At 44.4% G+C, this 27,008-nt stretch overlaps 1 long non-coding RNA gene across 1 annotated transcript; it reads left to right on the top strand.

The window, feature by feature from the left end:
* The first annotated feature begins 11,289 nt into the window (after positions 1-11,289).
* LOC130854377 (uncharacterized) lies at positions 11,290-25,561 on the top strand. The gene is made up of 5 exons (XR_009053997.1): positions 11,290-11,380; positions 12,350-12,503; positions 12,866-12,943; positions 17,689-17,837; positions 23,381-25,561. It is a non-coding gene; the product is annotated as an uncharacterized LOC130854377 (long non-coding RNA).
* The last annotated feature ends 1,447 nt before the right edge of the window (positions 25,562-27,008 follow it).

Below are 27,008 nucleotides of genomic sequence, written 5' to 3'. Positions count from 1 at the left end.
CCCCTCAGGCTCGGATTCTGACTGAGGGCCATGAAGCCCTGGATGTATAGAACCTCAGAATCCTTTCCTATTTTCCAACAATAGAGATTAAGTTGGTGGATTGTGTTATAATTTAGTGTCCCACTGAGCCATTGTTCTTGATCCCCCAGTTTGCACTGGGGCCAAGCCTTGTTACAAAAGAAAATGAGCCTCTTCTTTTTGAGACTGTCTGGGTCAAATTCCTTCCAATTCCTGAGAATACAACCAAGAGGTGAGTCTAAGGGGATAGACATACTTGAACCCATTCTTAGCTCTGATGTTGTAGAATGGGGGTATTGAGAATCTCTGACGGGCAAGAAGGCATCCCCCTTTGTCTCAGTGATGTCTCCATGCATCTAAGGCACCAGTGAGAACTGTGTGGCTGAAGCACAAAATGCCAACCATTCAGCAGTCGAGTCCAATGGAGAGCGATGGTCAGTGAGAAACCGTGCAAATGAGGCACCATTGAGAAACTGTGTCCAAGGCTACAGTGGGGACAGAGAGGGGAGTTTCAGGTGGTCAGCTGGATACTGACTCACCATTAGAAGATCCTCGGGGACAGGAAGAAGTTTTCTGGATGATCTAGAGGTGGCAAGGTCCTTCGTGGAGTCAGTCTGGGCCAGAGGAGAGGAAATGGAAGTGGTAGGAAAAGAGGACTGAGGATCCAGACTTCTGACCCTACCGAGGAGGCGGTGGCCAAGGGACCGTGCACTTTGTGTTTTGCTTCAACCACTATGTGCCTCACATTGCACGGAAGTTGTCTTGCTGGGGACAGATGCTCTAAGCCTGGTCTGTCTGTGACCCCCTTATCCTTTCACAGGAGTCTTCAAGCGGCAGGTACCCTAATGGCTTTTAAATGCCTGACCCATGCCCGCACAATATCAATTGGCCTAGTCCTCAGTCAGGAGGAAGACAGAGGGATCCTCACCCATTCCGGGCGGCAGATACTGGGGCGCAGGGAACTGTGGAGTCTTTGGAACCCACCGGGGTGTGGCCCCAGCCAGAGTTCCTCTATTGCTTCCACAGCCACCTGCCTGTTCACAGGTCCGAAGGAGTGAGGAGAGGAGGTGGGGGAGGAGATCCCCTCCAGGAGAAGTCCTTTGGAACCCACCGGGGTGTGGCCCCGGCCAGAGTTCCTCTTTTGTTTCCACAGCCACTTGCCTGTTCACAGAGGGTCCCAAGGAGTGAGGAGAGGAGGTGGGGGAGGAGATCCCCTCCATACGGACCACCAAATGTTGTGGTCTGAGCGTGGGTTGGAAAAGAATTTCCAGACACAAGGCAGAACGCAAGGAATTAAAGTTTATTAGAGAGGAGGGTCTCTGCAAGAACAGCGGGCCAACTTTCTGGTAGCCAGGGAAAGTTGACCCCGAGCATGGGTTGCTTGCCTGTTTTTATAGCCAGGGAATCTGTGGTTATCTGCTGATTGGGCAGAGAATGTATACCTTTAGTGTGCTGAGCCGGAGAAAAATGGAGGAAATATCTTTTCTTAGTGGGATGGGCAAGGGACATGGGATGCTGCTTGGGAGGGCTTTGGGACATTGCAATTGTTACACTGTACATAGGAGTCCTGAAACTTTTTGTTCTGGCAATATTGGCCCTTGGAGTTTACCTTGTTCTTTGTCCTTGGAGCACACCACACCAGTGACATTTCTAACAAAGAGAACACAGCAAAAGTAGTGGATGTCACTTCTGAAATCAGCTTATGAAACATGGTGACATCTACCTTGCATACTTTGTTCTCTTTCTGCCCCTTCTTGCTCACTCAGGGGAAGCCAGGTGCCCAAAGGAGAGGCCCGTGAGCTAAGGAACTGAGGGCGATTTCCTGCCACAGCCAGTGAGGAGCCAGGCCCTCAGTCTCACAGTCCATGAGGACCTAGATCCTGCTGGTGCCCCCATGAGTGAGCTTAAAAGAGATCCCATCCCCAGGTGAGCCACTACATTCTGCAGCCTGGGAGTGACCCCTAGCCAAACCACCAAGTTAAGCCACGACTAGATTCCTGTCCCCCACAAAATGTGTTAGATAATAAATATTGGTATTTTAAACCACTCAATTTTGGGATAATTTGTTAGGCAACAGTAGATGATTAATACACCTAGGATGGTCAGTTCACTATGGTATTTGATAAATGATAGATAAGATGGATGGATGGATGGATGGATAGATAGACAGGCAGACAGAGACAGCACCTCAGTTAAATTATTCATCTTAACATCCTCTTACATCCTGGCAAATAGCACTGCATTTAAATGCAACTTTATATAGAATTGAATAAATATATGACTTTGTAATGGGAAAGAACAAATCTGACTCCAGGTTAGATCTGTTCCTTTTCCTGTGCTTAGTCATGTTGGCTCTGCACCTTTTGTAAAAAATGTTGCCTATAGCCTGAAATACACAGGATAGCCCATTCTCAAGCCTCTGACCTTTAAGGGCATAACTCCTTCCCATTCATATAGAGATAAAAAGTTGCAGAACAGAGAATAACATTTGTTTGTAGGAGGTTTACAGGAACATCCTGACCTGACCTACCTGGACAGCTGAAAGAACAAAGGATTCTGACACCAAGGAGTTTGTAACAACCAACCACACCTCTCCCCATCTCCTCGCCTTTAAAAGTGCTTTGCTGCTAATGAAACTTAAAAGCTTCTGCACAGCAAAGGAAACTATAAACAAAATGAAAAGACAACCCTCAGAATGGGAGAAAATATTTGCAAATGAATCAACAGACAAAGGATTAATCTCCAAAATATATAAACAGTTCATGCAGCTCAATATAAAAAAAAAAAAAAAAAAAAACAACTCAATAAAAAAATGGACACAAGACCTAAATAGGCATTTCTCCAAAGAAGACATATGGGTGGCCAACAGGCACGTGACAAACTGCTCAACATCACTAATTATTACAGAAATCCAAATCAAGACTACAATGAGGTATCACCTCACGCCTGTTAGAATGGGCATCATAAGAAAAACTACAAACAGTAAATGCTAGAGAGGGTGTGGAGAAAAGGGAACGCTCTTGCACTGTTGGTGGGAATGTAAATTGATACAGCCATTATGGAGAACAGTATGGAGGTTCCTCGAAAAACTAAAAATAGAGTTACCATATGATCCAGCAACCCCACTACTGGGCATATACCCAGAGAACACCATAATTCAAAAAGACACATGCACTCCAATGTTCATTGCAGCACTATTTACAATAGCCAGGTCATGGAAGCAACGTAAATGTCTACCAACAGAGGAATGGATAAAGAAGATGTGGCACATATATTCAATGGAATATTATTCAGATGTAAAAAGGAATGAAATTGGGACATCTGTAGACACATGGATGGATCTAGAGACTGTCATACAGAGTGAAGTGAGTCAGAAAGAGAAAAACAAATATCATATATTAACACATATGCGGAATATAGAAAAATGGTATAAATCAACTGGTTTGCAAGGCAGAAATAGAGACACAGATGTAGAGAACAAACATATGGACACCAAGTGGGGAAAGCCAGCAGGGAGGGGCAGGAGGGCTGCTGGGGGTGAATGAATTGGGAGATTGGGATTGCCATATACACATTACTAATAAGAAAAAATATCAAATTGTACACTTTAAATATATGCAGTTTGTTGTATGTCAATTGTATCTCAATAAAAGTTCTTAAAGAAAAAATTAAAAAAAAAAACACAAGAAGAGAAAAAAAAAAACGTGCTTTGCTGAAACTCTTCAAGGAGTTTGGGGTTTGGGGGACATAAGCCACTGACTCTTTACTTGGCTCTGCAATAAACCTTTCTGTGCTGCAAACTCCAGTGTTTCGGTTTGTTTGGTCTTACTGTGCATCGGGCACATAGACTTACGTTCAGTAACAACTTTATGTCCACACAGTGGAATTCTGTTTAACTCTTCATACAGATGCAGGGAGTTCCCTGGTTGCCTCGTGGTTAGGACTGCACACTTTCACTGCCATGGCTCAGGTTCAATCCCTGCTCCAGGAACTGGCATCCCACAAGCTGGGTCGTGCAGCCAAAAACAAAAAAACAAAACACAACAACAACAACAAAAAAAAAACCCACGAAAGATGCAATGATGATGCTGATGCTGAGGATCACTATGAGGAACGTTTACTTTCCTAAGTCAGAATCATTATTATCAGCTCCATTTTTCAAATGAGAAAACCAAGACTTAGAGAGGTGATATAATTCTTCTAAGGTTGCTCCTTAGTAAGTGTTGGAACAGGGCTTTGACAGCAACCAAATCATACCCGAGAATATCATTCTCTCCTGCATCGTCCTTTGGGCTCAAGAGACCCCAGGATTTTCAAGTTTACAACCCAAGGAAGGGGGAAAGAACTGTGAGCTTTGAGGCTTTCTCATTCTCTGAAAATGAGCAACTCAGAAATACATTTGACTTCGTGTTGAAGTATAAACAAATGTGAATGTATACATTTATAGGTAGTGATGTCAGCTCATAGAAGCAGAAATCACTCCTCCTTTCTCCCCTCCCCCCTCCCTTTGTAAACAACTAATCAGATAGACATACAGGAAGAAAAGTGCTTAGCACCCTAGGCCAAGGGACTCAGAGGGCTATCCAAATATAAATCCAAAAATTAACAAACAAGACCTTGGAAATGGGTTGTGGCTCCAAGAAGTCAGAGAACCTTCCCCTGCCCCCCCCACCCTGGTCCCCTTCCCCATCCCCCCTCCCCCTATCCCCGCCCAGAGAGTTCTGACCTGGGCAGATACTCACAGGCAAGAGATTTTGTACAAGCTCGGCCTGCCTGGGGAGAGAGTCCAGCAGGCCATTGGCTTGGGGCAGACAGATGGGGACACCAGGAGAGGGAGAACTATGCCAGAACTGCCCCCTTCTGAGGATGACGCTGCCTGGGGTGACAGCAGCTGCGACCTCTCCTGCAGAGGAGGTGGAAAGTGGTAACGGCCCAGCTACCCGGCTGTATGGGTCACGGCTGGAGAAAACTGTTCATCTCCAGCAGCACCCTGGTTTCTGAGGAGGGTCCCCCATGACTCGGGGGAGGAAAGAGGAAGGAAAGAAAGCAGATAGGAATGTTAGAACATTATAGAAACAGGTTCCTGTTGTCTGTGACAGAAGTCAGCAGGGGATCTGCCCACTAGGCTTGGATTACCCCATACGAGAATCTCCCACCCAGCTTGCAGATGTCCCCAGAGCCCCAGTGATAACCCCATGCCTCCCACCACTCTGCTGCCAGCTCGTGTATGCACTCCCCACTGCATCTGTAGAGATGCATCCAGGAGACAGGGAGCTTGCTCAGAAAATAGGCTACAATCAGTGGGCAAGGGAGAAACCACAACCTTGACTTACAGTGCCACTTCCGGGAACACAAAATGTTTCTAATAGCCCACCTGGTCCATTGTAAGAAACAAAGTAAACATAAATCCTTAACTAAGAAGGGTGTCTGTTACTTCAAATGTGAACACACAGTTGCATATATTCAAAAAATAAGAGAACCAAGGGAACTACCTTATCACAAAGAGAAAATTCTCCAGCAACCGAACACAAGGCATGGAATATTATGACCATTACTGATAAAGAATTCAAAATAACTATTACAAAGAAATTAAACAAGCTACAAGAAAATCCAAAAAGGCAATGCAATAAACCCAGGAATAAATATAAATGTAAGGAACAGAAGGAGTTCCTTATAAAGATATTGAAATTATAAAAAAAAAAAATTGTGCACTGAAGGACTCAATGAATGATTGAGATGAAGAATGCAATGGAGAGCATGTGCAGCAAGGCAGACCAGGTGGAAGAATGGATGGGTAACCTGGAGGATACAACTATAGAAAGAGTATAGTTAGAAGAGGAGTGGAACTAAGATTTCATTAGAGTGAAGAAATCCTATGAGAGCCATTAGTTTCCATCAGAAAGGCAAATATTCAAATACTGGGGATTCCAGAAATAGTGAGGGAGAAGGGGGTAGAAAGTTTGTTTAAAGAAATAGTAACTGAGGGAATTCCCTGGTGGACAAGTGGTTAGGACTTGGTGCTTTCACTGCCTCGGTCCCAGGTTCGACCCCTGCTTGGGGAACTAAGATCCTGCCAGCCACATGGCACAAGAAAGAAAGAGAGAAAGAAGGAAGAAAGGAAGGGAGGAAGGAAGGAAGGAAGGAAGGAAGGAAGGAAGGAAGGAAGGAAATAGCAGCTGAGAACTTTATAAACCTGGGGAAAACTTGGACATGTAAGTCCATAAAGCTACTAAAACACCCTATTATCTCAATGCAAAAAGACATTGTCCAAAACACATCTTAATAAAACTGCCAAAAATTAATGATAAAAAACTGTAAAGGGAGCCGGGGAAAAAGATAGTAACCTGCAAAGGAACTCCCATTAAGCTATTAGCAGATTTTTCAGCAGAAACTCTACAGGTCAGGAGAGATTGTAATGATGATGTTCAAAGTGTTGAAAAATAAAAACTGCCAGGCAAGTATACTTTATCCAGCAAAGTTATTCTTCAGATATGAAGGAGAAATAAAGGCCCTGCCCAGATAAACAAAAGCTGTGGGAGGTAACCAGCACTAAACATACTGAAATGAAAAGACAATAATCAGTGACATGAAAACATATAAGCCCATAAATGCTGGGTGGGCGACTAACAAACTGGAGAACAGTTATAACCACAGAAGTCCACCCACTGGCGTAAAGGTTCTGAGCCCCATATCAGGCTTCCCAACCTGAGGGTCTGGCAATGGGAGGAGGAATGGCCAGAGAATCAGACTTTGAAGGCCAGCGGGATTTCACTGCAGGACTTCAGCAGGACTGAGGGAAATAGAGACTTCACTCTTGGAGGACACACACAAAGTAGTGTGTGCACCAGGCACCAGGGGAGGGAGCAGTGACCCCATAGGAGACTGAACCAGACCTACCTCCTAGTGTTGGAGGGTCTCCTGCAGAGGTGGGGAGCAGCTGTGGCTCACTGCAGGAATAAGGACACTGGCAGCAGAAGTTCTGGGAAGTACTCATTGGCGTGAGCCCTCCTGGAGTCCACCATTAGCCCCACAAAAGAATCTGTAAGCTCCAGTGCTGGGTCACCTCAGGCCAAACAACCAACAGGGAGGGAACTCAACCACACCCATCAGCAGACAACTGCAATGAAGAGTAGCCCCTGTTCTCCGCAACTGCAGAAAGCCTGTGCGCAGCAACAAAGCAATGAAACTGGGACATTTGTAGAGACATGGATGGACCTAGAGACTGTCATACAGAGTGAAGTGAGTCAGAAAGAGAAAAACAAATATTGTATATTAACACATATATGTGGAACATAGAAAAACGGTACCAATCAACTGGTTTGCAAGGGAGAAATAGAGACACAGATGTAGAGAACAAACATATGGACACCAAGTGGGGAAAGTGCGGAGGGTTGGGGGGGAAAGAATTGGGAGATTGGGATACCAAATTGTACACTCTAAATATATGCAGTTTATTGTATGTTAACTTTAATGGATGGGTCACACTGGCTTCCTGCTAAATCAATACGTCATTATGATGAGTATAGCAGTAACTCTGCACCCAGAGAAGAAACGTTTTCCCCTAATCTAGAATCTGAATGTGATTTCAGTGGACTCTCTGGTCCCCAAGGGCCTGCAGGTTGTGCTGAATGAATCTGATGACAGTCTTAACCCCTTCAGTGTAGCTTTCTGGGTGGGTTACCAAGTTAGTTTCCCCTGCCCTAAACCTGAGAAAGCTGCCTCAGTAATTTGTAGGTCTTTTTTCCCTGCCCTAGAAACCTCTTGACACTTGTTCCTTGAAGATCTACAAGTCAATTTCCCCAGTCATATAAATTCCTCAACTCAGCCCTTTAAAACCCTTCTTTTATATCAGATTTTTATTTTAATTCGAAACAGAAAATTGTTTAACAGTTACTAACTGGCAGAGATAGTTGGAAAAAACTAATCAACACCAGATTATTCAAAAGAATTTACAGCAATAAATCTTACCTCTAACTTCAACTGATACCTCCTAAATTAAGTTCCCTATTACATCATTTCCTCTCAGTTGGCACGCATTTTTACAGAATGTAAGAGAAACATACCGAAACAAAAATACCTCCTGACTCCTTGTTTCCTCTGGTGGTCTACATCAGTTAGAAAGAACAGAGCATCTGGAAGCTTTTTCAATCCCCCATGATGGATCTCCCCAGGGTGATGATATATCTTCAACTTCCAAATCAGCTCCAAGATATGAGAGCAGAGTCACTCTGCTAGGAACCTGAGGAGAGTGGGGGACTGGAGACTCTGACCTGCCCTCTAGACTTAGAATGTAGGAGGAGAATGAAGATGTGGCAGAAAAGCTCTGAAGCAAAACACACATTATATGCCACTGGAGTGACGCATGCTCTGGGAGATCAGGAAATGGAGAGGTGGCTCCTGGCCGAGGGAATCATGCAGGAGATGACAATCCATCATGGGGGCGGGGTGGGGGTGTTAATGGGCTGGGATTGAAGTGACAAAGACACAGATGGGGAAGCTAAGTTCAACACCTGGAAATGCAAACAGAATAGTATTTGGAGTGGAAACTTTATGTCAGAGCACAGAGTGACCACAGTGTTTAAAAATCAGTTGGCGGGACAAGTTCCAACAGCACAGGGAACTATATTCAACGTCCTGGGAAAACCATAACAGAAAAGAATATAAAAAAGAATGTACATATGTGTATAACTGACTCACTTCGCTGTACAGCAGAAATTAACAGAACATTGGAGACCAACTGTATTTCAATTAAAAAAAAAAGAAGACTAGTTAAAAAAAGAGTAGTAAAGACAGAAACTAAAACAAAAGCAAAACAGTCGGCCCACCTCAGTATCAATAAGCTTACCCAGTACCCAGATCTTGGTTTCTAATGCTATTCTCCAATCAAAGGAACCAAGATCCTATTGATTCTAGGACTGAGACAGGAAATAGGCAGGATGGACCCATTGCATCTCATCTTGCCAGAATGTAAGGAAATGCTAAAAACAAAACCAGAAAACAAACCAAAAAACTGAAACCAAACTGAAACAAACAAATAACAACAAAACCCATTGAGAGGATTATCCCAAAGGCGCACAGGAGCCAAATGAAAGAGCTCCCAACTGCCAAAGCAATAGTAATGCAAGAAAGCAGTACTGGATTATAATCCAAGGTATAAAATAAATACTGATGAGTCCACACTCATGAAAATAAATGACTGAATAAAGCAATGAGTGGGAGGGAAGTGTTGGTGAATTTGTGTGTAAACTCATGAAGAGATAACTCTCCAGAAAGTAACAGAGTCCAGTTTCCACAACCAGGTTTTTTAGTTCTTTTGATAGTATCCCACATTCAGGAATCAGAAGTGAAACCTTTGGAATGTATAATAGAAACAAGGCTCCATTTTCATGTAGATTAACACCCAGGTTTTCAGGGATGAAACAACATCACGAAAGCTGCTAATTATTCCTCCAGAAGTTTCGATAAAACTCTTAAAACTCCTAAATTAACTTACTAATTTCAGAAAAAGAGAAATTTCACAAGTCAAGTTTTTGGTTTCTGCATTCAAATGTACAGTACAGCAAAGAGAATAAGAAGAAAATATTTAATGGGAAGGTCTTGCTTGCATTTCATCTTCTGCAAACAAACAACAGAAAAGCCGACCTCTGAGGTATCACTGGTCCGGTTCCAGACCACAGCAATAAAGTCAATATCACAATAAGGCGAGCAACATGTATTTTTTGGTTTTCCAGTGCATATAATAGTTATATTTACACTATACTGTAGTCTATGAAGTGTGCAATAGCATTGTCTTAAAAAAGTACATTTCAATTAAAAAATACTTTATTGCTAAAAAAATTTTAACTGTCACCTGACAAGAATTGCCACAAACCTTCAGTTTGCAAAAAACACAGTATCTGCAAAGCACAATAAAATGATACAACAATAAAATTAGGTATGCCTGTATCATATGTCCCATTCCTTTCATTACTCTAATTTTTAAGGAAATATGTACAGCTGAAAGAATAGCCCTAGATTTGTTTATCCTGGTGCTATGCTGGAGCAAAAGAATTGTCCCTTACAGCATAAGGAATTTAGACATATCAGTTACTAAGAGATTATGTGGAAGGAGAAGTGCTCCCGATATTTCCATTTTCTAGACAGAAAAATTCCACAGATCAGAACTGAGAAGTTAAGGGACATACCCCTTACTGCTGTCTCTGATGAGCTCTGCACCCAGAGACGTTACACTTGATGGGTTTCAAACGCTGCTAAGGCTCTCCACACCTTGAAAACCACGCTCCCAAAGCGGGAACAGCAGCCTTCTCCTAAGGATCTGGGTCATCTGCTGAGTCGGAGAAACTAGCCAGTCAGTCCTGAGATAAGATTGAGTTGATCAATTTAAAGCGTTAAAAAAGACAAAAATTTAAAAAGAAGCTTAAACCATTATCATTTTAAGGTTTTTTTTGTTTGTTTTTTTTTTTTTTTTGAGATCTGGCCACAGAATTGGGTTGGTGATATGGCCTACCAGATACTTGCTTAGGAATTGGGGCGACTCATCTCTCTCAGCAGACCTTGGGCAAACCAAACACCTCAACTTCCAAATCTCCGAAAACGGCGCTCGGTGCGGGTGATCCTCTCACGAAGCCACAGCCCACGTCCCCCTCACCCTGCTTCCAGCAGGGCTACTACGATGAATTTTTCCCCAAAACGGTGCACTCTGGCTGGTGGAAGAAGAGGGCAGCGCGCAAAATTTAAAGTTTCTCACATATCAAAACAGTTCCCATAAACAGTTTAGACAATAAAAGAGTAGCTTCCTTGGCCTGGACTGGGCACACGGACGGGAGAAAGAACCAAGCGGCGGACGGGGCGCGTTGGCGGGTAGGGGCGAGGGCCAAAACCTGACGTCGGGCAAAAGCGAGTTGCACGGGGCAGGCCGGAGGCTGCAGGTCGCAGCCTTCACATCCTCCTAACTCCCCACCGCCAGCCTCAGCCCTCACTGTCCTCCCCGCGACTCACTTCACTGGATGGGCAAAGGCAGGACCAGAGTCCCCAGGCGGCTGCGCTTCCAACAGCCACCAAGCGCACACACAGCCCGGCCAGTCTATGCGCGCGACGGTTGGCCACCGACACCCCCACCCCCATGCCCTGTGCATCCTGGGAATTGTAGTCCTGCAGCCCCGCAAGCCTCCGGCTGCAGCGGCTGAGACTACAGCTCCCAGAATGCATGGCGAGGGCCCCGCCTCCCGCCCTGCCCCTAGGGGCGGGCCGAGGGTGGTCCTGCAGCGCCAAGAAAAGTGCGTTTTCTTTCCCAGCAGCTTCCGCCGGCGCAGGTTCAGCGCGGCGGGCTGGCAGAGGATGGTTGGTTTCACCCTGCAGGCAGGTACGTCTCCACGAGATGCTGGTGGTGAGACTGGATTTCTTGCGGGCCACCAAGGGGCCTGCGCCGCTGGCTGCCTGCACAGGACGGCCTGAGGTACCTGGGGCTAGGCCAGGTCAGCTGCTGCCTCCGTCCGCCCCGCCACTCCGCCTACTCCTCCAGCTCGCAGCCCCGCCGGCGTGCGCTGTGCAGTCGGACCGCCGCACCTGGCGGGTCCTTAGGCCTTTCACAAGCACACACGGAAGTCCCCCTCTGGGTATCTGAAACGTTAACTCCACTGCCTAAAATAGAAATACGGTACCTGGTACCTGGGGACCTGGAACTTGGCTTCTAAAAGCCACCTCCTCCCCCGTAAATCTTCCCTCTGGACGTGGCTGGCCGCAGAGCCCATGCCTAGGTCAGACCCTTAGAGGGACTGTTAGTTTCTAGAGCTGAAAGCAATCTTAACTGACGAAACAGGTATTAGATCATAGAATCTAGAGGAGAAGTCAGAGAGAATGAAGGGCAAGAAATATTTTGTTTTATTAAACACCCAAAACAAAACAGACCTGTATGTAGAAACCCAAAAGATTGTGGTAACTGTGGTATGCTCCAAGGACCAAGAACAAGATAGACTCAAAGGGCCAATATTGCTGGAACAGAGAGTTATAGGACTCCTGTCACTCTGTGCAATGCAACAATTGTGATGTCCCAAAACTTTCCCAAGCAGCATACCATGTCCCTTGCCCATCCCATATAAGGAAAGATATTTGCCCCATTTTTCTCCCACTCAGCACACTAAAAGTATACGTTCTCTGCCCAGTCAGCAGATAACTGCAGGTTCCCTGGCTATAAAAACAAGCAAGCAACCCATGCTCAGGGTCGACTTTCCCTGGCTACCAGGAAGTCGGCCCGCTGTTCTTGCAGAGTCCCTTCTCTCTAATAAACGCTAATTCCTTGCATTCTGCCTTGTGTCTGGAAATTCTTTTCCAGCCCACACTTGGACGACCACATTTGGTGGCCTGTATGGGGAACTTCTCCCAGGGGAAGATCTCTTCCCCCACTTCCTCTCCGCACTCCTTGGGACCTGTGAACAGGCAGGTGGCTGTGGAAGCAACAGAGAAACTGCGGCTGGGGCCATATCCAGGTGGGTTCCAAAGGCTCCACAGTTCCCTGCGCCCCAGTAGCTGCCGCCCGGAATGGATGAGGATCCCTCTGTCTTCCTCCTGACTGAGGACTAGGCCAATTGATATTGTGCGGGCATGGGTCAGGCATTTAAAAGCCATTAGGGTACCTGCCGCTTGAAGACTCCTGTGAAAGGATAAGGGGGTCACAGACAGACCAGGCTTAGAGCATCTGTCCCCAGCAAGACAACTTCCGTGCAATGTGAGGCACATAGTGGTTGAAGCAAAACATAAAGCCCACAGTCCCTTGGCCACAGCCTCCTCGGTAGGGTTAAAAGGTGGGATCCTCAGTCCTCTTTTCTTATTACCTCTGCTTCCTCTCCAGCCTGGACTGACTCCAAAGAATCTCGCCACCTCTAGATCATCCTGAAAACTTCTTCCTGTCCCTGAGGATCTTCTAACAGTGAGTCAATGCCCGGCTAACCACCAGGAACTCCCCTCTCTGCTTTCATGGGTGCCACAGACACACGATTTCCCACGGGTGCCTCAGACACATGGTTTCTCAAGGGCCATCTTTCTCAGTCAGATTGACAGTCGAGATGGTTGGCATTTTGTGCCTCAGCCACACGGTTTTCTCTCTGGTGCCTCAGGTGCACAGATCTCACTGGTTCCTCAGCTGCGCGGTTTTCTCACTAGTGCCACAGACGCACGGAGACATCACTGAGGCAAAGGGGGAGGCCTTTTTGCGCGCCAGTGATTCTCAATAGCCCTACCCCATCCTATGGCATCAGGGCTAAGAATGGGGTCAAAAATGTCTAGCCCCTTCTACTCACCTCTTGGTGTGTATTCTCAGGAAATGGAAGAAGTTTAACTCAGACAATCTCAAAAAGAAGAGGCTCATTTTCTTTTGTCATGAGGCTTGGCCCCAGTGCAGACTAGGAGACCAAAAAAAATGGCCTCTTAATGGGATACTAAATCATAACACAATCCTCCAACCTAATCTCTATTGTTGGAAACTAGGAAAAGATTCCGAGGTTCCATATATCCAGGCCTTCGTGGCCCTCAGTTAGAATCCGAGCCTGAGTGGCTCCTGTCACATGTGTCTCTCCACCGCCACTCTATTGCCTCATCCTCTTCCTTCTCCTTCCCCATCAGCTCCACTACCCTGCCCCTCTCCCCCTCCATTAGATATTTTAGATGACCCTTCCTGTCCCTGGTCGCGCTCACCTCCTCAACCTTCTGCTCCCCGACCCCCACCCCATACCCAGACTCAAATCAAATCATCCCTCCCCTCCCCACACTGGGTCACGGACAGCCCAGCACTCTACATCAGGCTCCAATATGCTTCCTTTACGAGAGGTTGCTAATGGAGACCAAGGTACTATCAGAGTTCATGTCCCCTTCCCCATGTCTGATCTCTCTCATATCCAGCGTCAACTAGGCTCCTTTAGCCAGGACTCTTCCACTTTTATCAGGGAATTTCAAGCCCTTACCGTAGCCTTTGACCTATCTGGCAAGATATTCATATACTCCTAACTACCTGCTGTGCACATGAAGAAAGAACCAGGATCTGGGCCTTGGCTCAGGCCTGGGCAGACGAGGCCTATGCCCAAATTCCTAATGAGAACTGAACAGGGGCAGAAGGAGTCCCACGGACAGACCCAGGGTGGAAATATCAAGCAAATGAAAATGGGCCAGCAGGAGGGCTCACCAGGAGAAATTACATGATTACCTGCCTACTAGAAGGTATGAAAAAGGCAGTCATCAAACCTGTCAATTATAATAAACTCAGAGAAGTTACACAAGAGTCCTCTGAGAATCTGGCCCTTTTTCAGGCCCGATTGGCAGAGGCTATGAGGAAATACACCAACCTAGACCCTGAGACCCCTGAAGGTCAGACTACACTTGCAGTTCACTTTATAAGTCGGGCATCCCCTGACATAAGAAAAATTATGGAACTTAGAACAGGGCCCACAGACCCCATTCTCTGTCCCACTCGACACGGCCTTTAACGTCTTTAACAACAGGGAGGAGGTTTCCAGGAATAGGCGAGAACAAGAAAGGAAGAAAAACTAAAAGGACGTGCTCAGTGTGTGCCCCTTGCCATTACTCCGTCCCTCCCATGACAGGGACCCATGGGAATCCCTCCCTCTTCTCAGAGACTGCTATTGACCTGCTACCAGTGCGGTCAGCAGGGGCACATTGTCGGGAGCTGCCACACCCCACCACCTGATACCCCATGCCCTTACTGTCGCCAAAAGGGCCATTGGAAAAGGAGTTGTCCCTCCTGCCCTCAAGTGGGTAGGCCAAAGCCAGAGCCACCCAACAACTGGGGTAATTCAGGACCCGGCCCCCTGGGCCAAAACGAAGGCCAGTTGCCCCTGGTGGTGGTGGCTGCCTCTCAGGAACAGGAACCAGATTATGCTTTAGAGCTGGAGCTCCTGAATGTGGATGACTGAAGGTGCCTGGGGCTCTATATGCAGGCCCCTGTGTTCCCCATAAGAATGCAGGAGCTGCGGGTAACCCTGGGTGTGGCAGGGGTTACTATAACCTTTCTGATTGGCACTGGGGCTACTCACTCAGCCCTGACTTCCTTCTCTTCTCCCACTCACCATTCCTCGATCCTCCTAACAGGGATAGATGGACAACCCTCTTATGGCCATTTCACAGCTCCCTTACCTTGTTCTCTTGAAAATGCTCTATTCACACATTCTTTCCTAGGCCTCCTGGCCTGTCCTACACCTCTGTTAGGCCGAGACCTTTTAACAAAACTTAAAGCTACTTTATCATTTACTCCAGTAAATATGGCCTTAACAGCCACCACGAAGCCTACTCTAAGTCCCATCCCATATCCTCCGCCAAGTTCCCCAGAAGTATGGGACACCACCACTGTAAACCCCGCCACTGTCTTGCCCAACCCAAATCATGACACCCCTCTACTACATTCCTATCTAGAAATTATTGATCATGCCTACAGTGCAAGACCAGATCTACAATATATACATTTACCCAATCCAGATGCAGAATGGTTTATGGAGGGCAACAGTCCTATTCAAGAAGGTCAAAATGTTTCAGGATATGCAATAGCCAGTTTAATAGGGGTAATAGAGTCAGGCCCACTCCATGGGGTAACTTCCTCTGCTCAGAAAGCAGAGCTTAAAGCACTAACTAGAACACTCTGATTCGGCACAGGACTGCAAATTAACATTTACACAGACTCAGCATACACCTTCCATGTAGTCCATGCTCATGAGGCCTCTTGGAAGGAAACGGGCCTAGTAACCACACATACCACCCCAGTCAAGCATGAAACAGAAGTCCTGGACCTATTGGAGGCCATAAAATCCCCTAAGGAAGTAGCTCTCATCCACTGCAGGACACACCAAAAGGACCCATCAGACATAACTAAAGGAAATAATATGGCAGATAGAGAGGCCAAAAGGGCCACCCAAAATATCCTACAGGCCCCCTTGATCCTAGGTTTAGAGTCTTCACCCCCATGGTACTCACCATCAGAACTTAAAGAGGGACAAAACCGTGGGTTCACTCTCACCCCTGAGGGGTGGCTACAAAGCCCAGACACCAAACTTCTTTTACCAGAAGCCTCCCAATGGAAGATTCTAAACCACCTTCATCAGGATGCCCATTTAGGACCCAATTCCCTCTACAGACTGGAAGGGACAATATTCACAGGAAAAGGAATCCTCTCCACACTCCAATCTATATGCCAGGCCAACCCAGAGGGGGCTATAAACAGCTCCCCCGCCCCTCCTGCCGCTATTCCATCCTATCCAAAGGCAAGGGAACCAACCAGGAGAAGACTGGCGGATAGATTTCACCCACATGCCCTCTTGTAAAGCCTTCAACTATCTGCTAGTCATGGTGGACACCTCCGCGGGATGGACAGAGGCCTTCCCTACTAACACCGAGAGAGCATCCGAGGTTACCACTGCTCTCGTGGAACATATCATACCCTGATTCAGGCTACCATGCTATTTACAATCAGACAGTGGCCCCACCATCATTTCAAGTCTAACCCAAGGGGTCAGCAAGGCCCTCCACATCAGTTATCTTCATTTAGCATGGCATCTTCAGGTGTCAGGCAAGGTGGAAAGAGCCAATCGAGCCCTCAAGAAATATCTGACCAAGTCAGCAATAGAGACACACCGGTCATGGGTTTCCCTGATAACCGACGACAAAGCAAACCATCTTCATGCTTATTATTTTGATTCCCCTTTCTACATTTACTTCCCCAAGTCTCCTAATATCACTACCGATTGGACACAAACTAGCAATTTTGGGACCTCTTTCTGCCCCACCCCGTCCCCAAACTGTCCCTCTCAGAACCACAATTTTTGGTTCCAACCCTCTAATATTAAACAAGAAGGCTGCAGAAAACTCAAGACATCTGAGGACTATGACATAGGGCGGAACCCTACTATTCCTTCTTCAAACTGAGATTATACCTTTCCCTGCTATCCCTCAAAGATTGCTTGCCTCTCCCCCTTAGCTGGCATGACTTTAGCTACCACCTTATGAGGGCATAAAACTTTCCTGTACCCATTTAGGGAAACCCTACTTCAACATCACTTTAGACGTCTGCTTGGATTCTACAGGTCGCACCTATTTCCTCTATTTATGTCTTCCAGCCAACCAGACGGGGACTTGTACCTTTACATACATTATTCCCAAGTTTCTAAATGACAGTGTCCCACTTCCCTTATGCTGTCAATCACATGACTGGAAGCGGGCAGCCCTCACTGTAATATCAATCCTAGGGATTATCTTTGGTATGGGAACAGGCTCAACAGGACTCCTAAACTCTATTTTTACTGCCTGACAGCTCTCTCTCAAGCTCATGCAACAGATTACTAACCTAGCAGCTCAAATAACACTCTACGAGAACAGATAAATTCTCTAGCAGGAGTGGTTTTACAGAATAGGAGAGCTTTAGACTTACTAACAGCTAACCAAGGTGGGACCTGTGCAATGTTAAAGGAGGAATGCAATTTTTTGGTCAACCAATCAGGCAAAATTTGTGATATTAAAAGAGCTAGTGGGTTTTATACGAAAGAAGCCTCAGGGGGATCCGACTGGTGGGACTTCAAGACTAATATCTGGTCCTGGCTAGCCCCTTTCCTAGGCCCTAGAGCAGTCTTCATACTTCTACTGATCTTTGGACCATGTATTTTTAATCTCCTTGTTAAGTTTTTCTCTTCTAGGATACAACCAATAAGCCTCCAAATGGTAATGCAACAAGAATATCGGCCAGCCAACACCCGGACAACACTTGAAAAAGTTGCCATCAGGTTCCATGGAGCCCCCACCCCTCCCTAGGTGTACCCTACAGAGAGCAGGTGATGATAACCCAGGGCCCTAGGATGCCCCTGCCCAGCAGGAAGCAGCCAGAGAGGTCATTACCCTTTTCCCTTACAAAAGGGGTCCTGAACACCTGAGAGGGAGCTAGGCATATAGACATGAGCAGGGTATCCTATAGGGCCAAAGAATTGGCACTTTAAATAAAGAGAGGGGGAAATGTGGTGTGCTCCAAGGCCAGAGAACAAGGTAAACTCAAAGGGCCAATATTGCCAGGACATAAAGTTACAGGACTCCTATGACACTGTACAATGCAACAATTGAAATATTCCAAAGCCCTCCCAAGCAGCATGTCATGTCCATTGCCTATCCCATATAAGGAAAGATATTTGCCCCATTTTTTCTACCGCTCAGCACACTAAAGGTATACATAATCTGCCCAGTCAGCAAATAACCACAGTTTCCCTGGCTATGAAAACAGGCAAGCAACCCATGCTCAGTGTCAACTTTCCCTGGCTACCAGGAAGTTGCCTGCTGTTCTTGCAGCAACTCTTCTCTCTAATAAAGTCTATCTTCCTTGCATTCTGCCTTGTGTTGCTGTATCAATTTACATTCCCACCAACAATTCAAGAGGGTTCCCTTTTCTCCACACCCTCTCCAGCATTTATTGTTTCTAGATTTTTTGATGATGCCCATTGTGACTGGTGAGATGTGATACCTCATTGTGGCTTTGACTTGCATTTCTCTAATGATTAGTGATGTTGAGCATCTTTTTATGTGTTTGTTAGCCATCTGTATGTCTTCTTTGGAGAAATGTCTTTTTAGGACTTCTGCCCAATTGTGGACTGGGTTATTTGCTTTTTTGATATTGAGCTGAATGAGCTGCTTGTATATTTTGGAGATTAATCCTTTGTCAGTATCTTCATTGGCAAATATTTTCTCCCATTCCGAGGGCTGTCTTCTTGTCTTGTTTATGATTTCTTTTGCTGTGCAAAAGCTTTTAAGTTTCATTAGGTCCCATTTGTTTATTTTTGATTTTATTTCCATTATTCTAGGTGGAGGGTTAAAATAGGATTTTGCTTTGGTTTATGTCATAGAGTGTTCTGCCTATGTTTTCCTCTAAGACTTTCATAGTGTCTGGCCTTACATGTAGGTCTTTAATCCATTTTGAGTTTATTTTTGTGTATGGTGTTAGGAAGTGTTCTGATTTCATTCTTTTACATGTAGCTTTCCAATTTTGCCAGCATCAGTTATTAAAGAGGCTTTTTCCCATTCTATATTCTTGCCTCCTTTGTCAAAGATAAGGTGCCCATATGTGTGTGGGTTTATCTCTGGACTCTCTATTGTGCTCCATTGATCTATATTTCTGTTTTGTGGCAGTACTATACTGTCTTGATCACTGTAGCCTTGTAGTATAGCCTTGTAGTATAGTTTGAAGTTCCATCTTTCATTCTCAAGATTGCTTTGGCTTTCGGGGTCTTTTGCGTTTCGTTTCCATACAAATCATAAAATTGCTTGTTCTAATTCTGTGAAAAATGCCATTGGTAATTTGATAGGGTTTGCATTGAATCTGTAAATTGCTTTGGGTACTATAGTCATTTTCACAATGTTGATTCTTCCAATCCAAGAACATGGTATGTCCTTCCATCTGTCTGTATCATCTTTGATTTCTTTCTTCAGTGTCTATAGTTTTCTGCACGCAGGTCTTTTGACTCTTTAGGCAGGTTTATTCCTAGGTATTCTATTCTTTTGGTTGCAATGGTAAATGGGATTATTTCCTTAATTTCTCTTTCTGATCTTTTGTTGTTAGTGTATAGGAATGCAAGAGATTTCTGTGCATTAATTTTGTATCCTGCTACTTTACTAAATTCATCAATTAGTGCTAGCAGTTTTCTGGACTCTTCTTTAGGGCTTTCTATGTATAATATCATGTCATCTGCAATGAGTGACAATTTTACTACTTCTTTTCCAATTTGAATTCCTTTTATTTGTTTTTCTGCTCTGATTACTGTGGCTAACACTTCTAAAACTATGTTGAATAATAGTGGTGAGAGTGGGCACCCTTGTCTTGTTCCTGTTTTAGAGGGAATGCTGTCAGTTTTTCACCATTGAGAATGATGTTAGCTGTTGGTTTGTCATATATGGCTTTTATTATGTTGAGGTAACTTCCTTCTATGCCACTTTCTGGAGAATTTTTTTTTTATCATAAGTGGATGTTGAGTTTTGTCAAAAGCTTTTCCTGCATCTAGAGATGATCATATGGTTTTTATCCTTCAATTTGTTAATGTGATGTATCACATTGATTGATTTGCATACACTGAAGAAGTCTTGCATTCCAGGGATAAACCCACTTGATCATGGTGTATGATCTTTTTAATGTGCTGTTGGATTCTGTTAGCTAGTATTTTGTTGAGGATTTTTGCATCTATATTCATCAGTGATATTGACCTGTAATTTTCTTGTGTGTGTGTGTGTGTGGCATCTTTGTCTGGTTTTTGTATCAGTCTGATGGTGGCCTCGTGGAATGAGTTTGGGAGTGTTCTTCCTTCTGCTATATTTTGGAAGAGTTTGAGAAGGATGGGTGTTAGCTCTTCTCTAAATGTTTGATAGAATTCGCCTGGGAAGCCATCTGGTCCTGGGCTTTTGTTCGTTGGGAGTTTTTTAATCACTCTCTCAATTTCAGTGTTGTGATTTGTCTGTTCATATTTTCTATTTCTTCCTGGTTCAGTCTTGGAAGATTTTACTTTTCTAAGAATTTATCCATTTCTTCCAGGTTATCCAATTTATTGCCATATACTTGCTTCTAGTAACCTCTTATGATCTTTTGTATTTCTGTGGTGTCAGTTGTCACTTCTCCTTTTTTCATTTCTAATTCTGTTGATTTGTGTCTTCTCCCTTTTTTTACCTGATGAGCCTGCCTAATGGTTTATCAATTTTATTTATCTTCTCAAAGAACCAGCTTTAAGTTTTATTGATCTTTGCTATTGTTTCCTTCATTTCTTTTTCATTTATTTCTGATCTGATCTTTATGATCTCTTTCCTTCTGTTCACTTTGGGGTTTTTTTGTTCTTCTTTCTCTAATTGTTTTAGGTGTAAGTTTAGGTTGTTTATTCGATATTTTTCTTGTTTCTTGAGGTAGAATTGTTTTGCTATAAATCTCCCTCTTAGAACTGCTTTTGCTGCATCCCATAGGTTTTGGGTTGTTGTGTTTTCATTGTCATTTGTTTCTAGGTATTTTTTTATTTCTGCTTTGATTTCTGCAGTGACTTCATGGTTGTTTAGTGGCATCTTGTTTAGCCTCCATGTGTTTGTACTTTTTACAGTTTTTTTTTTCCTGTAATTGATATCTAATCTCATGGCATTGTGGTCAGAGAAGATACTTGATATGATTTCAGTATTCTTGAATTTACCAAGGCTTGATTTGTGTCCCCAGATGTGATCTATCCTGGAGAATGTTTCATGTGCACTTGAGAAGAAAATGTATTCTGTAGTTTTTGGATAGAATGTCCTATAAATATCAATTAAGTTAAGATGGTCTAAGGTGTCCTTTAAAGCTTGTGTTTCCTTATTTATTTTCTGTTTGGATGATCTGTCCATTGGTGTAAGAGGGGTGTTAAAGTCCTCTACTATTATTGTGTTACTGTTGATTTTCCCTTTTTATGGCTGTTAGCATATGCCTTATGTATTGAGGTGCTTCTATGTTGGGTGCATAGATATTTACAATTGTTATATCTTCTTCTTGGATTGATCCCTTGATCATTATGTAATGTCCTTCCTTGTCTTTTGTAATAGTCTTTACTTTAAGGTGTAATTTATCTGATATGAGTATTGCTGCTCCAGCTTTCTTTTGACTTCCATTTGCATGGAATATCTTTTTCCATCCCCTTACTTTCAGTCTGTATGTGTCCCTAGGTCTGAAGTGGGTTTCTTTTTTAAAAAATAAATTTATTTTTATTTATTTATTTATTTATTTTGCTGTGCGTGGGCTTTCTTTAGTTGCAGTGAGTGGGGGATATTCTTTGTTGTGGTGTGCAGGCTCCTCACTGCTGTGGCTTCTCTTGTTGCAGAGCACAGGCTCTAGGTGCATGGGCTTCAGTAGTTGCAGCACATGGGCTCAATAGTTGTGGTGCATGGGCTCAATAGTTGTGGCGCACAGGCTTAGTTGCTCCGCGGCATGTGGAATCTTCCTGGAGCAGGGATTGAACCCATGTCCCCTGCATTGGCAGGCGGATTCTCAACCGCTGTACCACCTAGGAAGCTCTGAAGTGGGTTTCTTGTAGACAGCATATATAAGGGTCTTGTTTTTGTATCCATTCAGCCAGTCTGTGTCTTTTGGTTGGAGCATTTAATCCATTTACATTTAAGGTAATTATTGACATGTATGTTCCTATTATCATTTTCTTAATTGTTTTGGCTGTGTTTTTGTAGGTCTTTTCCTTCTCTTGTGTTTCCTGCCTAGAAGAGTTCCTTTAGCCATTGTTGTAGAGCTGGTTTTGTGGTGCTGAATTCTCTTAGCTGTTGCTTGTCTGTAAAGCTTTTGATTTCTCCATCAAATCTGAATGAGATTCTTGCTGGATAGAGTATTCTTGGCTGTAGGTTTTTCTCTTTCAAGACTTTAAGTATATCCTGCCACTCCCTTCTGGCCTGCAGAGTTTCTGTAGAAAGGTCAGCTGTTATCCTTATGGGTTTTCCCTTATATGTTATTTGTTGCTTTTGTCTTGCTGCTTTTAACATTTTTTCTTTGTGTTTAATTTTTGTTAGTTTGATGAATATGTGGCTCAGTGTGTTTCTCCTTGGGTTTATTCTGTATGGGACTCTCTGCACTTCTTGGATCTGGTTTACTATTTCATTTCCCATGTTGGGGAAGTTTTCCACCACAATCTCCTCAAATACTTTCTCAGACCCTTTCTTTTCTTCTTCTTCTTCTGGGACGCCTATGATGTGAATGTTGGTATGCTTAATGTTATCCCTGAGATCTCTGAGACTGTTTTCCATTCTTTTTATTCTTTTTCCTTTTTCCTGCTCCATGGCAGTTATTTCCCCCATTCTACCTTCCAACTCACTTACTCATTCTTCTGTCTCAGTTATTTTGCTGTTTATACCATCTAGATTATTTTTAATGTTAGTTATTGTATTGTTCATTACTATTTGTTTGCTCTTTAGTTCTTCTAGGTCCTTATTAAGTGTTTCTTGTATTTTCTCTATTTTGTTTTTAGATTTTGGATCATCTTTATTATCATTACTCTGAATTATTTTTCAGGCAATTTGCCAATTTCTTCTTCATTTATTTGGTCTTGTGGTTTTTTATCTTGCTTCTTTGCCTGCAAGGTGTTTCTTGTTTTCTCATTTTGTTTAATTTATAGTATTTGCTGTCTCCTTTCCCTGTGCTGCCTAGTAGTAATTCCTCTTGTCTCTGTTCTGTTTGGCTTGAGGTATCAAGCACTGGAGCTTACTGGCCTTTGGTTGGATTTGGAGCTTGGTATTGAGAACGAGAACTCTGGGGAGTACTTGCTGAATAATATTGCATGAGGTCAGGAGTTCTCCAGTAATCCAACATCCTGGACTCTGCTCTGCTCTCTCCAAGATCCAGGTTTGACCCCCAGCTGGGGCCCCAAGACTCTGGAAGCTGCACAGCATGGAGAAAAAGGAGGTAGAAAGAGAGCAGAGGAAAAAAAAAGGAAGAAAAAAGGGAAGAAGGGGAAAGGACATTCAGATTCCCAAGACTGGTGGTGAAAGCAACTCTGATCAGCCAAAATCACACAAGAAGATGTGCACACTTGCACTTGCAAAGAGAGAGGAAAAGAAACCAAAGAGAAGAAAGAAAGAGAGAGCAAAGAAAAGAAAGAAGGGAGTATTCATACCAATTACAAACAAATCCACATACAAATATATACAATAAAGATTAAACTAACAAATACCTAAGACCAGAAACAAGACAAACATACCAAGAAGTCCTCCAATACTTTTAGATAGGGCTCTGCACCTGCTGTGGAGAGGACTGTGGAGAACTCAGATTGTGATATGGTATTAGTCCTGTGTGTAATTGTCCCCACAGCCCCCAGTTGTCCCCTATGTCTACAGTCTCTATTGTAGAAACACTTGTCTATTCAGGTGATCCATATATGCAGGGTCTATCAAGCCTATTGTGGGTATTAAATCTGCTCCTCCTGCAGCTGTTTCTCTTTCTCTTCTTTGGTCCTGCAGTCCTCAGGGATCAGTTTTGGTTTTGGTCCCTTCTGTGTATGTGGCTTGCTCTCAGGAGTCAGTTCCCTGCCCAGGCAAGAGGGGGTGAAAGAGGGTGATTGGGGCTCACTTGCAACTTCAGGTCGGGGGGAGGGAGGGATATGGCATTCTAATTGAAATCTGTGGGAGTACTTGTAGCAGCAGAGGTCAGTGTTAGCCTGAGGTGTGCTGTGCATTCTCCCAGGGAAGTTGGTCCTGAACATGGGACTCTGTGTTGGTGGACTTCACCTGCTGCTGGGAGGGTGTGGCCAATGACTTGCCTTACACACAGGACCCTTGGTGGCAGCAGGTGGGCAGGCAGTGGGGCTCAGTGGCAGGTAGGGCAGGCTGTTGTTGGGCTTAGTGGTGTGTGGCAGGGTGGGGGTGCAGGGCCTGGCAGGTGGGCTTTTCGATCTAGCAGCTGCGGGTCATGCAGCTTTGCAGCTTATGAGTTCGCGGAGAGGGAATTTCCTCCCGAGCACTCTGAAACAAAAGTTCCCTGCCTCTGCATCTGGCCCAGGAATTTCCCCAAACTCCTTTCTAGCTTGCTGGTGCAGCTGCCCCCAGGCTGTTCTCATGCAGCCAGCCCCAGATCTCTCCCTGGTGTCTGTTCTCGGAAGCCCAAGCCTCTGCACCTGGTCCCAACCACTGTCTCAGGAGAGTAGCTTAGCTTCTCTGGCTGGGGAGTGCTGCCTGAATCCTCCTTGAGGGTATCTCTCTGTTCTTCCCTCCACACACCTGCCATTGCTCTCTCTTCTTGGGGCTCCGAGGCTCCTCCCTCCCCCATCCTTCCCCACCAGTGAGGGGGCTCCCCAGTGTGTGGTAGCCTTCCCCCCCTTCACAGCTCCCTCCCAGAGGAGCCGGTCTCCTCAGGATTCTTTGTCTCTCTTTTTCCCTTCTTTCCTTTGTGCTACCCAATTACATGGAAATTCTCTTTCTTGCCTTTTTGGCAGTCTGAGGTCTCCTGCTGGCATTCAGAAAGTGTTCTGCAGGAGCCACTCCACAAGTAGATGTATTTTTGATATATTTGTGGGGAGGAAGGTGATCTCCACATCCTACTCCTCTGCCGTCTTTTTCAAGGTCCTCCAAGAATATATACTCTTAAAAATTGAGGTAGAATTCAAATATCATAAAATCTACAATTTAAAAATGTACAATTCAGTGATTTTTAGTGTCTTCACAAGGTTATGTAACCATCACAGTTATCTAATTCCAGAACGTTTTCATCACTCCAAAACAAAACCCTATACCCATTAGCATTTATTCCCCATCCTTCCCCACCCAGTTCCTAGCAACACTATCTACTTAGAAAGTAGATTCTTGTGCATTTGCCTATTCTGGACATCCATATATAAATGTATGGAATCATAAAATATGTTGCCTTTTGTGTCTGGATTTTTTTTAATAAATAAATTTATTTATTTATTGTCTGCATTGGGTCTTCATTGCTGTGTGTGGGCTTTCTCTAGTTGTAGCAAGTGGGGGCGATTCTTTGTTGTGGTGCACAGACTTCTGAGTGTATTGGCTTCTCTTGTGAAGCACAGGCTCTAGGCACATGGGCTTCAGTAGTTATGGCATGTGGGCTCAGTAGTTGTGGCTCATGGGCTCTAGAGCTCAGGCTCCCTTGTGGTGCATGGGCTTATTTGCTTCGCGGCATGTGGGATCTTCCCAGACCAGGAATCAAACCTGTGTCCCCTGCTTTTGGCAGGCAGATTCTTAACCACTGTGCCACCAGGTAAGTCCCTGTGTCTTGCTTCTTTTGCTTAGCATTGTTTATTATACAGTTTTTTTCCCTCTCTTTTTTAATTGGCTGTGTTGGGTCTTCATTGCAGCACGTGAGCTTTCTCTAGTTGCGGGGAGGGAGGGCCACTCTTTGCTGCGGTGCACGAGCTTCTCATTGCTGTGGCTTCTCTTGTTGGAGAGCATGGGCTCTAGGCGTGTGGGTTTCAGTAGTTGTGGCATGCAGGCTCAGTAGTTGTGGATTGCAGGCTTTAGAGCGCAGGCTCAATAGTTGTGGTGCCCTGACTTAGTTGCTCCGTGGCATGTGGGATGTTCCTGAACCAGGGCCTGAACCCATGTCTCCTGCATTGGCAGGCAGATTCTTAACCACTGTGCCACCAGGTAAGCCCAGCATTGTTTTTTTAAAGTTTATCCAGATTGTAACATGCATTAATACTTCATTCCTTTTTATTGCCAGATAGCTTTTCCTTGTTTAGATACACCTTATTTCATTTATTCATTCCTTAGCTGATGTTCATGTGGATAATTTCCACTTTTTGTCTCTTATGAATAATTCTGCTACAAACACTCAGGTGCAATTATTTGAGCATCTGTTTTCAGTTCTCTTGGGTATATATCTAGGAGTTGGATTGCAGTGTTATATGGAAATCCCATATTTAACTTTTTGAGCAAATCTCAAGTTATTTTACACAATAGCTACACCAATTTACATTCCTGTCAGCAATGTAGGAGGATTCCAGTTTTTCCACATTATCATTAACATTTATTATTTTCCATTTTTTCTTATTACAGCCATCTTAATTGTATGAAATGGTAACTCATTTTGGTTTGATTTGCATTTCCCTGATGATTAATGATGCTGAGTGTCTTTTCATATAAATTGGCCATTTGTACATCTTCTTTGGAGAAATATCTATTCAGATCCTTTCCCTATTTTAGATTAGTTGTCTTTTTAAAAATTAATTAATTTATTTATTTTATTGGCTGTGTTGGGTCTTTTTTTTTTGCTGTGCACGGGCTTTCTTTAATTGCAGTGAGTGGGGGCTACTCTTTGTTGTGGTGCGCGGGCTCCTCATTGCCATGGCTTCCCTTGTTGCGGAGCAAGGGCTCTAGGTGTGTGGGCTTCAGTCGTTGCAGCACATGGGCTCAGTAGTTGTGGCTCATAGGTTCTAAAGCGCAAGCTCAGTTGTTGTGGCACACAGGCTTAGTTGCTCCGCGGCATGTGGGATCTTCCTGGAGCAGGGATCGAA

This window comes from Hippopotamus amphibius, chromosome 5, assembly GCF_030028045.1.
Source record: "Hippopotamus amphibius kiboko isolate mHipAmp2 chromosome 5, mHipAmp2.hap2, whole genome shotgun sequence".
In the NCBI taxonomy this organism is placed as follows: Eukaryota; Metazoa; Chordata; class Mammalia; order Artiodactyla; family Hippopotamidae; genus Hippopotamus; species Hippopotamus amphibius.
This window is presented reverse-complemented; position numbering and strand designations above follow the sequence as displayed.